General features: G+C 41.6%; 1 protein-coding gene across 4 annotated transcripts in view; it reads left to right on the top strand.

Moving 5' to 3' along the window:
- MID1 (midline 1) overlaps positions 1 to 14,466 on the top strand; it is a 513,783-nt gene that overhangs the window by 395,692 nt on the left and 103,625 nt on the right. The window lies entirely within an intron of this gene.

Raw genomic sequence — 14,466 nt, 5'->3', positions numbered from 1 at the left:
ACACAGAAAGAAGGAGGAAGAGAAAGGTGGACAAAAACAGTGATGAAGTGAGAAAGCAAAGAACAAGAGCCTACCATAGAGAGATAAAAAGCCAACGAATGTCTTGGGTGCAGGGGGTGAAAAAGTCATAAGATGTAGACGAGCAGGCAGCCTTGGTTTTCGGTAACCCTGGCATTTGATAGCGGCCGTTGCAGCATTCTAAACAAAAGTAGCTCTTCTAAAAACATAATCCTTTACAAATTAAGCACTGGTGAGCAGCATTATGATCTGCCTTGAAAGACATTGAATGTTGTTCAGGTGGCCCACAATAGGTTGTCGGCTTGAGAGTCCCAGGGCAAGTCCAGGTTGGACTGACTGATAGAGCATTCTGGCAGTGGCAAAAGGACTAGTCTGACAGATCAATGATTGGGCTTGCATCGGGCTTGCATTTACATTTAGATGGCGATAGAATATCCACTGTGAATTGGCACACATGGAGTTCTGGTTGATGACCTAAAAGACACATGATCTGATTAAAGATGCAGTTCAATGGAGTCACTTTGTTTTTTTTTTAGTGTCAGTTACAGACTGCTTTAGCTGTCTGTTGGTGAATCTGTTGTTACCAATACATTACATGTAATTAAACTGGGCTTTTGGTCTTCCCTTTGCTCATTATTGAAGAGCTACCTCAGTTGGCTGCAGAGAGCTTTGTATGTGTTTGTTTTTAACAAACTCCGAATCTTCCTCTCTTCGCTTTCCGTGCATCTTCTTCCCCTACTTCTGCACCTTGATCTTTACCCCACCCTGCTCCTCGTGTTGTATTCTTGTCAAAGCCAAGTCGGAGTATTTCAGATCCAGACAACTCAGGAAACAAAACAAGACCAGCCGCTCTTCCTTAGATTACTTTTAATAAGAACTAATCAATCATAAGACATGTTTTTTAGCAGGTGTCCTGACAGTTACAAAATGCTACTGGGTCGCTCGCTCCTTTTTTTGGGGGGTCGAGCGCAAATCGCTCTGTCCCTGGTGTAATCTCTCTGTCTTCTAATCACGCCCATGTCATGCCCATCAGTTTGGTTGGTTCGTGGACTTGCCTTTTAAAATCTGCTTGATTTCATTAGTGAAAGGCATGCACATGTCATGCCTTTTCTGCTGTTTAGCCCTCCTCAAGCGCACGGCGAAAACATACGAGGCTCCATGTTTTCCATATGGTTTCTGGACTACTTTTTATTTTTATTTCCTAGGCAGCGCGATCTCGCTGGGCAGTAATCGAGCGCTTAGCATTACATCAATGCTGTTACATGGATAATTGCACTTTTGACGGTTACATGAATAATTGCACTCTTGCTGATACGTTTCACAGCGAGCAAACTTCTGTTTCCTTTTGTGTGTCTGCTTCGCGCTCATGGCGACCGTTAGTTCGCTTATGTGAAACTGTTTTATTTTTAGTTTATGTGGCAAGAAAAGTCCGGTTAGGAGTTTAAAACGCTAATGGCTCTAACTTGAGCAAACGCGAGACCCACTGCATTGCAAATGCGTGTTTTTTGCAGTTTGCACACTTCTTTGTTTGCATTTTAATTTACTGTTCTAACATGGCCATCCTCCATGTTAGAATGATAAACAGAAATTATTTGCTTTATGTCACAGCACATGTACTCATACATGTCATTATTCACACTTGTGCTTGTATCACAACGCATGCTTGAGAATTGGCGGTCATCTTGACACAGATTTCCATTAATAGGCATACCATTCCAATACTGCAGGACCTGCATGCGCTTTGATTCATGTGCTTGCATGCTGGTGCCATTTTCCATTTGCAAATCCAGTAGCTTGGCAATTTAAAGCTGAGAGAAATTGCTTTTGCCAGTTCTTGTTTAAAATACTGTTAAGAATAGTTGTGGATCTAACCACCCCATGACAGAAAATGTTAAGTATTTGAGTCTACAACAGACATCAAGCTGCAAAGCTATTCATACCATCAAGTGCTTGCCTGTCCACAGCATAGAGAGGAAGACTGTTCTGTCAAATCATAAACAAATCGGTATTTTAATATGGTTTAAAGTTCAAATTATTAGGGACAGCATTAACAGTATTCTCATTGAAAGAACTTTTACATTTGCACGGCTGAAATGGGTCATTGCTTCTAGAACCGAAAGTAAGGCAGCAGTCAAAGGATACCACCACTACATTGCACCAAATTACAAGAAAAGGGTTGTTTATTAGGACACATAGAGTGATCTGAATTCAAAATGCCACTTCACCTGGAGCACCAAAGATTCTTGTGCACTTTCTGCACAGACCGCAGAGTAGAAATATAACCGCCAGGATGAGTCGCAGCGGAAATGGTGCAGCACACAGCTGAATTAAAGGATTACACCTGAGGAGAATAGACACGGATCATGTAATGTTCTGTGGTGGAGGTGGAAAGCAATGTCACTGGGGACACTTCCAAGTGTGGTACTTCTTTAATAGCAACAGAGACCTCTAAGGGCGATTCTGTTGCTGCGTAATACAATAGGTCTTTCTCACTCTCCTGCTTGAATGCGAAGAGGCCCTCTCTCCGAAGCCTTTGTTGGGATACCAATTAGCCTTCACCCTGCTTGCTCTGTTAGGTGTCTATTGTGTTTGCCTGCTGGAACATTTCAGGCTCTGCCAAAAGGCTCCCCATTGACATGAAGAGCGCAGTGTGGATGAATGGCGACCGCTCAATAAAATCAAGATGCTTTTATCTCAGGGTGTACGTGAGACGTTCTTGGGCTTTTTGCGTGAACCGCAAGCATGGATCTAAAGGACTGGGAAATAGGAAGGTCTCTAGGTCCAACAAGCGCTGATATTGTGTTAAATTGTAGTTATTCCCTTTTTGATCCCCAGAACATTTCTTTCTGTTAATGTGGTCAGGTTGCCAAAATGTAGAGAGCATATTATCTGTAACTACTACATTGGAATTGTAGACATTCATAATTACCATGAATAGGTAATTCTTCTGAACATCAGCATCTTGCATACATTAAGATTTTGTGACCAAAATGTGTGCTAAGTATGTGACTTATACCTTCCTAATAAATAGCAACACCCATAATATAATACATTGCGTACTCGTTCCATAGGCCGACCCGCCATTATACAATTTGTTAAAACTGAAATTCTAGTTATAAATTCAGAACATGCTCCTTCCTTGCTTTTTCTCTTTATAGTTAAAGGCGATATACTGCAATTTTTTCAGAAGGACAATAGAAAAAGTTAAGGAATATGTTGCCAATGTAGGATTTCTTCACAAAGGAAGGTGCAAAGGGTGAAAAGTTGAAAGGTGATGGAACAAGCATTAATTACCTTTTTACGATAAAGGAGTGGAAATACTGGAACACACTACATAGTTTTATGTGTAGTTAAGTACACTTGGGTCATGGATGCTGTAATCCGGAGTGCTGAAGGTTAGGGATCAGTACATCAGGGGCAGCTCCTCCATTAAGGGGGAGGAATGTCGCCCCCCACCTCGCCAGCAGAGGCAAAACAAAAATAAAATGATAATAAAACAGGTTTAGTATCCTTTATTTTTCTTCATTGGCCCAGTCTTGGGGGCAGAGTCATCACCGTGATGACAGGCATGGAGGAAGAGTGGTGGCACTGCTGTCAGTGCGCGTGTTGGTTTGGCCAACCATCTCAGGACGACCAAACTGACATGCGCACTGGGCTGTCTCCCCCGAGCTGTGTTGCCTGGCTGGAGACAGCAGGCACAGGCTCCCTTTCCCCGTGGAAGCGCAAATCGAGGGTGATCACGCCAATCCTGGCACTTCTCACATGCTGCCAGCAGAATGAGAGCAGCAACTCGATTGGCCGTAGGGGAGTCTAAGAGCCTGTGCTGCAGTGGAGCTAGAGGAGCAGAAGAGCGGCGATGCATCGGGAGGCAGGTAAGTTATTTTTTTTTTGTGTTATATTGTTATTGTTGCCAATCCCTCCACCCTACTACTTTTATCTCACATTGGCTACTACTGCAGTACATATTACATCAAATTGGGTAAAATAGAACGAAATGCATATGTTACACAGGATGAGCACTCTGCAAATGTTTACCTATTTTTGAATGTGTGGGTAAATCAAGGTAACAGGTGGTCACATTTCTACCTAGAGGTGTGTGCGAAAAGTAAGTTCCAGACAGCAATGAACATAGTACTGCAGTTTCCAAATGCTGTGCTGGTGCACGAAATCCTAACCCAGCCAACAATTTTACTCCTCAGTAAATTCTTAGTTGGAATGGAGGAATAGGAGCATCAAAACTCGAGGGTTGATTCACAGATCTATTCTAAACCAGGGATTATTAACATTTTGTCTTTGTGGACCCAACCCCAGTAAATCACTACTAGAAGCCGACTAAGCAAAGTCTCGGATTCGATCCTCAAAACAATGCAGAAACAAGTAAACAGCAAACAAACACAAAAATTATAGAATGTTTTCTTGAAATCACAAACAAAAGCTATGCTAAAATCAAAATTTTAATCAGAAGGATGAAGATATATGCTAGACCACCATCCCAGTGCTTGAATTGAGACCATCAATCGTCTATGCTAGAGACTCTGTTGTATCTGCACTGCTCACATGAATCAAGATAAGGACACCCACTTAGGTTTTTGCTTCCAGTTTAACATTTCTTCACATTTACGAAGGTTTCAATAATTTACATTTTGCTTTTTATGTATATGCACATTTTCCTTCTGCTAATATTCAATTTTCTAGGCACTCACGGACCCTTTGTGTAGGTGTCAAGAACCCCTGTCCTAAAGGATGCAAATGTACTCATCTTGTGCATCTGGTTATGATTTCAGAAGGTTTCTGACTTTAAGGAGAGTCAGAGAAATCACAACGACTAGTTATGGAAATCCATGTGAGCAGTAGATTTCCTCAAGCTGAACTACACTTACTCATAGGAATTGTCTAGAGATTGGACAGTCCTCGGGAAGACGTTTGTTAGAAAAATGGATTAAAGCATTACTCTACTTTTTTTATCAGGAATGCAGAACTTCGCAATCTAAATTATACATTTACGTCAACCTTTTTTTTAGGAAATCTATATGTGAAAATGATGTGCAAAAACCTGGTGTTCAATACATTTATATTAACTGTAACTCCTGTCTCTGTCCTTACCCTAACCATTATTTACTACCACTGATAATCTGCTACAGTGGTAAAATCTCGCAGAGGAGGAGTTCGGTCTGTCTGCATAGCTGAACTGTGTAAACCAGAAAACACTCGAGAGTGCATTTTTAAGCACTTAATCTGAACTGTAGTGCATGAAAATGTGAATATCTTTAAGAGTTGTGTACGCCTCTACATCCTATCCGAGACCAATAAATGATTTATTGTACATCTATACAACTACATATTTAAAGACTATATTTATACCTAATCTACTAGATACTTAAACCAAATTTTACAGAGAACATCTGAGAGAAGCCAAAATTAAAACCTGAAAATATTCAACATTATTAAAACGCAGACCACAAGCGTCTCCAAATCTGATGAAATCCCTGGTTTTTGCCGTGGTGATTTCTTCACTAAAATATGAATATTACATGCTGGTTAAAATTGTAATATGCTTGAATGATTATGCTGTAATGTTGCTCCCAGTGTTGTCTGTGCCGTTACTGACCTTTTCACTGAAAACTCAATAAAAATGTGTTTTATCCAAAAAAATATGTATATATGTCACAATGAATTCTTCTGTATGAGTGGCCACCTAGATATTATGAACCTATTTATTTTCCAAAATGCTGTCAGACACTTGGAGACCCTTCAACCTAATATCACAGGGAACACTTCTAGACCTTCATCACGGCTAAACCAGCACCAAACATTGCTGAATCGATCAACTCATTTCATCTCCTTCTTAGGAGAATGTTCATTAAACGTGGTCGTTGCTCTGTTCTCATCTCTATAATAATGTATTATACTTATTCTAAAAACCTAGAGGTTCCCTGGACACTAATGTAGCTACTGCCTCTTTACAGGTCCGCATTTTGTTGCACAAATGTTGGAAATGTTTTGTAGGAAAAGGTCTATGCCAGTGTGGCATTGATAATAGGATACTAAACAAGTTCCATCTTTGCTCCAGATTAGGGCACTTAAATAAAGCTGCTGTGCTAAGTGTCAGTGATGGTGCCCATCTAGTGCTGAAAAGAGTGAGACCTTCTGTTATGCTTGACTTCTCTGCATAATTTGATGTGCATTAGGATGACAAACTGCTTAGCACCCCTCTTCTCGTGTCAGGATTATTGCAAAAGCAGGTCAGTCCTAGCTAGATGAGCACTGTCAAATTGTCAAGAGAAATAAATATATGTCCATCATGACTCGGTAATTACCCCATCCTATTTAAAATAGACTCCGAATATTTTGGGAAGTCCTACATTCCCTTGGTCTATCTTGCAACCAATGTGCAGATCTATGTAAAAACCAGTACAACTTATCTACTGACCGCCTCTAGGTTGGCATCTCCAAGATACAGAACTAGATGTCCTCACAGCAACTAAAACTAAAGAAAAGCAAAACTGAGTTTTACAAATCTAGTGAGACCTAGGACACGCAACAACATAGAACATCCTCCAGGAAGCTGGACTTTGATTAATAATAATTCACATTGCTAAACCCCTAGGCTTTACGCTAGACAACTTAATCATTTGTAAAGTGCAGAAACTCTTCACTACCGGAGTAACAAGCTTGCATATCTAGAAACCAAATGTTACAGCAAGAACTTCCCTTTCTCTCTTTCAAACTCTGATTTCACCCCTTAGATCTGGAACAATATATATATATATATATATATATATATATATATACACATATATATATATACATATACATATATACATATATATATATATAAGATCAGCAAGACTTCTCTTATACCTGCTCCATAGCTTGTCTTTAAAATCACCTGCTGCTTTGAGACAAAAACACATCCTACATCCACATTCCATGATCTCCTTTCTCCCTGTAAGGTGGAGCGATTGGGCTCCTCAGGAAGACTCATTGTATGTGCTGTTTCCTTTTGACATGCTGATTGTCAAAAACAACCTCTGTTGAATACTATTAATCTGCAAGTACTTTTTATTTAACATTTGATGTACAAATGCTTATCCTCTTAAGTCATATGTAAAACAATGTGACATTCCTTATTTTCACTCACAATGTCACCTATGAGAAAGTGGATTATTAGCTGGGGTGGTTGTGAGCCCTCCTCAAGTAGTAATGTCACTATTATGTATGAGGTTCAGTTAGGTTACTTTGATTTAAACCTTAGCTCAATCCTGGGTAGCTGCCACAGAGCAGACAGGCTTAACTCAAAGGAAAACAATTGTAAAGCATTTATCAGTAATAAAAGAGGTCATAGTAAGAAACCCAACACAATAAAAAAAAAACTCCAGTTTTATTTTTAAACATATTTTTTTATCTTTAGACACCAGAGTGACAAAAAACCTGATAAAGGGAACATAATATTGAATAACGTAGAGGACAGCAACGAACCATGATGCTCCCCACAGGGTAAGGCAAAAGGATTTGAGGCAAAATCTCCAAAAGCCACACTTTGTACTGTATCCGAGAGGAAATAACTGAAGATGGTGGAGGCTGCACCCCCCATTCCAATACTCTCTGGCAGGTTGAAAAGCAGAGAGGATTCACTGTGTCAAACGTGGCAGAGAGACCGAGAAGCATTAGTTCAGCCCTACCTCCTGAGTCCACCTGTCCACGAATCTCTTCAGAGGCAATTATTAATGCAGATTTGGTACAATGTTGTGGCCTAAAACAATGCTGGGTGGGGTCTAAAATGTTATGGGCATCTAGGAATATAATAAGATCTTCATTAAGCGTCAGCTTCATTATGTCAGTTTCTGGCGGACACAATGGAGCTCTGTCGGATGTATGGGCCAGGCTTGCCCCAGTCAAACTTTTACCTTTGCACTTAAAAGGTTTTCTGGTTCTTTTCTTAGCCGATGTGACTTGTTGGCGAGGTCCTCTGCAGCTTGGGTCCAGCTTTGGACTCAACATCAGCACAGCGGCCAAGTCCAGCAGTCCGGTGTGAGCCTTTGTTCTCAGCAGGAGTTCAACTCTTTCCACAAATCAGCAAAACTTTTCAGTGGGTGCAATCTGAAGTCAGTAGTCCGGGGAGGCTTTGGTGATGATGGTGAGTTGAGTAGAAGTAGTTTAATGGCTTCTGGTTATTTTAAAACAAACGTTACGTGTGAGCTGCAGGCTCACAAGTTGCAGTTCTTGTTAGGGCAAAGAGTGCACTCTGACACCAGCCAAGAGTACAGGACGTAGATGACCGAGGCTGTACCCGTGGGGTCCAGGGCAAGTGCAGTTGCAGCTGGTCAGCTGGACACTTTGCAGATGCAGGGCTTCTTTAGGTTTTGTACTCCTGGAGCTTAACAGGAAGGTAGACAATCTTGGGAGTCCACTTACTCATCCTTGCCACAAGTAGGAGCAGGTCCAGCCTGTGGCGCCTCTCCATTTCTTTCCTTTTTTATTTTTAAATAAATGTTTAAATAAATACACCATACATCCATACAACGTACAGGGAGTGCAGAATTATTAGGCAAATGAGTATTTTGACCACATCATCCTCTTTATGCATGTTGTCTTACTCCAAGCTGTATAGGCTCGAAAGCCTACTACCAATTAAGCATATTAGGTGATGTGCATCTCTGTAATGAGAAGGGGTGTGGTCTAATGACATCAACACCCTATATCAGGTGTGCATAATTATTAGGCAACTTCCTTTCCTTTGGCAAAATGGGTCAAAAGAAGGACTTGACAGGCTCAGAAAAGTCAAAAATAGTGAGATATCTTGCAGAGGGATGCAGCACTCTTAAAATTGCAAAGCTTCTGAAGCGTGATCATCGAACAATCAAGCGTTTCATTCAAAATAGTCAACAGGGTCGCAAGAAGCGTGTGGAAAAACCAAGGCGCAAAATAACTGCCCATGAACTGAGAAAAGTCAAGCGTGCAGCTGCCACGATGCCACTTGCCACCAGTTTGGCCATATTTCAGAGCTGCAACATCACTGGAGTGCCCAAAAGCACAAGGTGTGCAATACTCAGAGACATGGCCAAGGTAAGAAAGGCTGAAAGACGACCACCACTGAACAAGACACACAAGCTGAAACGTCAAGACTGGGCCAATAAATATCTCAAGACTGATTTTTCTAAGGTTTTATGGACTGATGAAATGAGAGTGAGTCTTGATGGGCCAGATGGATGGGCCCGTGGCTGGATTGGTAAAGGGCAGAGAGCTCCAGTTCGACTCAGACGCCAGCAAGGTGGAGGTGGAGTACTGGTTTGGGCTGGTATCATCAAAGATGAGCTTGTGGGGCCTTTTCGGGTTGAGGATGGAGTCAAGCTCAACTCCCAGTCCTACTGCCAGTTCCTGGAAGACACCTTCTTCAAGCAGTGGTACAGGAAGAAGTCTGCATCCTTCAAGAAAAACATGATTTTCATGCAGGACAATGCTCCATCACACGCGTCCAAGTACTCCACAGCGTGGCTGGCAAGAAAGGGTATAAAAGAAGGAAATCTAATGACATGGCCTCCTTGTTCACCTGATCTGAACCCCATTGAGAACCTGTGGTCCATCATCAAATGTGAGATTTACAAGGAGGGAAAACAGTACACCTCTCTGAACAGTGTCTGGGAGGCTGTGGTTGCTGCTGCACGCAATGTTGATGGTGAACAGATCAAAACACTGACAGAATCCATGGATGGCAGGCTTTTGAGTGTCCTTGCAAAGAAAGGTGGCTATATTGGTCACTGATTTGTTTTTGTTTTGTTTTTGAATGTCAGAAATGTATATTTGTGAATGTTGAGATGTTATATTGGTTTCACTGGTAATGATAAATAATTGAAATGGGTATATATTTTTTTTTGTTAAGTTGCCTAATAATTATGCACAGTGATAGTCACCTGCACACACAGATATCCCCCTAACATAGCTAAAACTAAAAACAAACTAAAACCTACTTCCAAAAATATTCAGTTTTGATATTAATGAGTTTTTTGGGTTCATTGAGAACATGGTTATTGTTCAATAATAAAATTAATCCTCAAAAATACAACTTGCCTAATAATTCTGCACTCCCTGTATAATCCTTCAAAGCATTCTGAAATATAATTTAAAAAAGTATATATATATATATATATATCCTTAACAATAAAACAGCATTTATATGCACAGTAAAAATATATTGCTTGAGTATACTCTTTCTATACATAGATGTATGGTGTATTTATTTAAACATTTATTTAAAAATAAAAAGGAAAGAAATACAAAAACAATATGATCTTTAAGAGGGGTTCTTTATTATAAAAGGATGAGAGACGGTTATTAAATCAATTCTTTCTCACTTTTAGATTTTTAATATTTTGTGCCCACGTTATTAATTATAATTCTTTTTAGAGTTTAGGATTGATTATTGTCCCAAAGTGAATCTTTGTATGTGTATGCACTTTGACCCTGTCCCTTTGGGGGTGTGAGGGGTACCTCTTCAACTTGTTTTCGGTACTCCGGAGTGATACTCCCCAGGCTCCTGGAGACCTTCCTGGAGGCTAAGCACCATGGCAGATTATCATTGCCCATGCGGGAAGCCCTCATCATGATGCTCCCTAAACCAGGCAAGGACCTGAGAGATACAGGATTCTACAGGCCACTGTCCATGTTGAATGTGGATGCTAAGATAGATGTGAAAGTACTTGCAATGTGGTTGTGTCATGTGGTAACAAGCCAGGTGGATGAGGACCAGTGCGGCTTTATCAATCTTACGCGCCTACCTCACGTCCTGCACGAGACTCAAGGGTCTGCTATGGACCCAGCACTGGTGACATTAGATTTTGGGAAAGCCTTGGACACTGTGGAATGGAAGAATCTGTTGGAGGTGCTGAGATGCATGGGACTGGGTCAGGGTATTATGGCCTGTCTGCAATTACTGTATACGGGACTAATGGCAAGAGTAAGGGCTGGAAACAAGGTGTAAGATGTTCCTCTAAAAGAGGGAGGTCCTTTGCAGGGCTGTCCCCATCCCTGTTCTTTTTATTGTCTGGCAACGGAGCCGTTAGCCATATGCCTAAGGTGCAACCTGAAGGATTGAGAGGTGAGAGTTGGGGACAATGTCCACCTTTTGTCGATGTATGCCAATGAAACCCTCATATATCTAGATAAGCCAGAGAGGTCACTGCCAGTACTGATGAGGATAATGGAGGATTTCAGGTGGGCTTCCGGGCTCCTTTTCAATAGACACAGGACAGTTCTTTTTCCTTTGGTGGCCCTGGTGAGCGGACAGCAGATGGATCTCGCTGAGGTGGGGTTTCCCAAGGAAATAGAGAAATTCCAATATTTGGTTATAGAGATGGTGCATAGATCGGGGTAGCAATACGACCTAAACCTGGGCAGGGTAGTAGACCGTCTGAGCACATGCATACTGTTTTGGAACACAGTAGTGTTGTGTAAAATGGTAATGTTACTGTGATGTCTATATGTCATGCATAATTCCCTCTGTGTCCTGCCTAATACCCTGTTTAGGAAATTCAACAGTCTCCTAGTGTCTTCGGAGTGGGTGGGCAAGAGGAGCAGAGTCAAGGTGGATGTCCTTAAATTAGACCCTGATGAAGGAGGGCTGGGACTTTCGGACCTTTAGTTGTAGTATATGGCGGGACTATTACAATATGTGACACTTGTGGTGCACCGACAGTGACAACTGGTAGAAGAAGCTTCTGGCTGGCCTCGTAGAGGAGGGAGATCTCGCCAGGATGCTGATGTGTGGCCTAGGGGTGCCAGAGGACTCTCCCTATATAGTGAAACAAGTGACTGTGGTTTGGGAACGAGTGGTATCTGGCATCTTGTGGGTGGATCGCTGTATGCCATGCTTCTCCCATTCTGGTAGCTACAGCTTTTTTTGCACATGCAGACATTGATGGAATTGATGGACGTATCGCGTTGGACGGCGTGCGGTTGTCAGAGGGCAGTGAATGTGTACCTGAATGGCATTTTTGTGACTTTTGACGAAGTTGGGCTTCTGTTTGGGTCAGGGACAGTTTTTACAATACGCAATAATCATAAAAATGGCACAGGAGATTTGGATGACGTTTCTGGTGGAGCTGGACAAATCCCATGTCTCTATTACTTGGCTCATATAGTGGTCTCGCATCCTGCCTATACGCTACCTTGAAACTTTATAGGCACATTGATATGAGGTCTGTTTGTGATAGCTGGACTTCGGACCCGGGTGACCCACTTTTGGATGGAAAGTGAAAGCAGGCCTCTGGCCCAAGTGTAAGACACTGCTAGCAATGCAAAATTTAAACTTGTGTAATTTTATAATTTACATCAGGCATATCGAACACTGCGGAAGTGGAGCAGAATATTCCTAAGCTGTTGTGAAGCCCTGCTGACTTTTTCCATATGACATGGGGATGCCACAGACTTTGGATTTATTGGTAAGCAGTAATGCAGGCCTTACAGAAGGTTACTGGTGTCTGTCTGGAGAAGACTGCTCGCCGTTGCCTGCTGGGCCTCCTTCTTTCCAAAATAGGGAGAAAGAAGAGGTATAGCTTTGCATTATTGGGAGTGGTAAATTTAAAGATAGTTGGTGGCAGTGTAATAAGATGGTGCGCACTTCCAAATATAATTTTCTTCTTTGCTGGTATTAGAGTCCAAAAGAGTACATATTATTGACAATTCAGCATATACAATATACGGAGTGCCAAAGTGGCTCCACACCCCGCCACAAGGTGTGCAGATTGTGATCCCAAAGGTCCACAATGAATGAATGAAGTTGAAAGAACCACAGCACATCCAAGCATTCCAAATATTAGTCCTTTATTCTTCTTGGGTATTCATTGAATACAGCAATCGCTATACCGTTCCATGTACATACAGCCGACACGTGTTTCGTCGTAACAATGACTTTTTCAAGGCTGTGAAACAATATCCAAAACATGTCATTATCCATTGGGACTGGTGTTGGTCAGTCGATGTATTGCGATACATTGTATCTGGGAAGTGACCCCTCAGCTTCATAGATAGTTGACAGATGCCCCAGAGTGGGCAATGACAGAGGAGGATAGGTTGAAATGGGTGTGGATGGATGAAAATGCAGAACATGGTCTAGAGATGTGGGGAAATCTGATAGAACGCTTGGAGTATATGGGGGAGGTTGAGGGTAGTCCCCGCTCAATGTCCCCTGAGGCAACGAACGAGCCAAATTAGGGAAGTGGGTATGCCTGGTGGTTACGAATGGTTGGTGGGTGGCAGAGCACCCCCCCTTCCCACATGGTAGGGGGTTGAAGTGTCCCTACTCTGTAATTATATGACTGGTCCTCATGTGTTCTGTTTTGTTTGAAAAATGACTGGGAGAGCGGTGTCCCCTTCCACCACCCAGGCTGACTTACTCTTGGAGACACTTTGTAATGCCTACGTATATTTGGAGGGTTACACTTCAAAGTTACTATATTCCCATGTTGTAAGGCTTTACTTTGTCCTTTTTATGTGAAAAGGATAATAAAGACAATTAAGAAAAATAACAATGGAGGATGGCACATTACCATGCATCTGCAGTCAACAATAGCCCCTCAATCCTGTCAAGCGAAGACCATAATTTATCAGGTGAGTACATAATTAGCACTCAGGTTTTGTGGAAACTATAACAAGGTAATAGAAACAAAACAATGACCCGGTTTAATGCTCCAGCTTACTCCAAACTCTTTTATTAAACACGTTTTTAAGTCTAAGGAGGAGAAATTCAGTTTATAAGATACACATGAACACAACCGCTGGGCGTCCATGCGCATTAGGCATAGAGCAAAGCTACAATCCTGTTAATGATCAGCTAGACCACAAAGGAATGAAAAGACCAGGCAGTGAGGGAGAGCTCCTACCCACAGGGACATTCTGCCCCACCAGGACCCCCAAAAACGGACCATTTGATGTTTGTCTTCACAAGATGGATTCTGTGATCCTGTGGACTCGGGATCCTGTGCCATCACTTTGGTAGCCCTATTCTGAAAGTGTCATATTCGTTATTGTTAACTTCAGGGTAATCTAACACCACTGAGCACACAAACTAAATACAAAGTAGACATCCTGAGCATCCTCTTGTGTTACTGAAATTTATCAAACCTATTGTGTATCCGACATTGTGATATACGCCAGACCAATCATCTTTTTCGCCATGCTCGTCTAATATATCACTGAACAGTAACTGAAATCCATAAAATACAGCAACTCCACAAAATAATATTCATCCCCGCACATCATTTACTAAAGTTGTTACACCAAACGTGTTGGTTAATGTACTGCATATGATTGAGGGTTGCTTGTACTTCCGTTTATATTATAGTGTAGGCAGAAACTACTTTTCCTCCTACCAAACAAGAGACTTGCTTGCATTGTCACTTATAAATTCTGAAAACATAATATGTAAGATAGGGCAATGTGTCTCAAAAGGCC

The sequence above is a fragment of the Pleurodeles waltl genome, chromosome 8, assembly GCF_031143425.1.
Source record: "Pleurodeles waltl isolate 20211129_DDA chromosome 8, aPleWal1.hap1.20221129, whole genome shotgun sequence".
Taxonomy (NCBI): domain Eukaryota; kingdom Metazoa; phylum Chordata; class Amphibia; order Caudata; family Salamandridae; genus Pleurodeles; species Pleurodeles waltl.
This window is presented reverse-complemented; position numbering and strand designations above follow the sequence as displayed.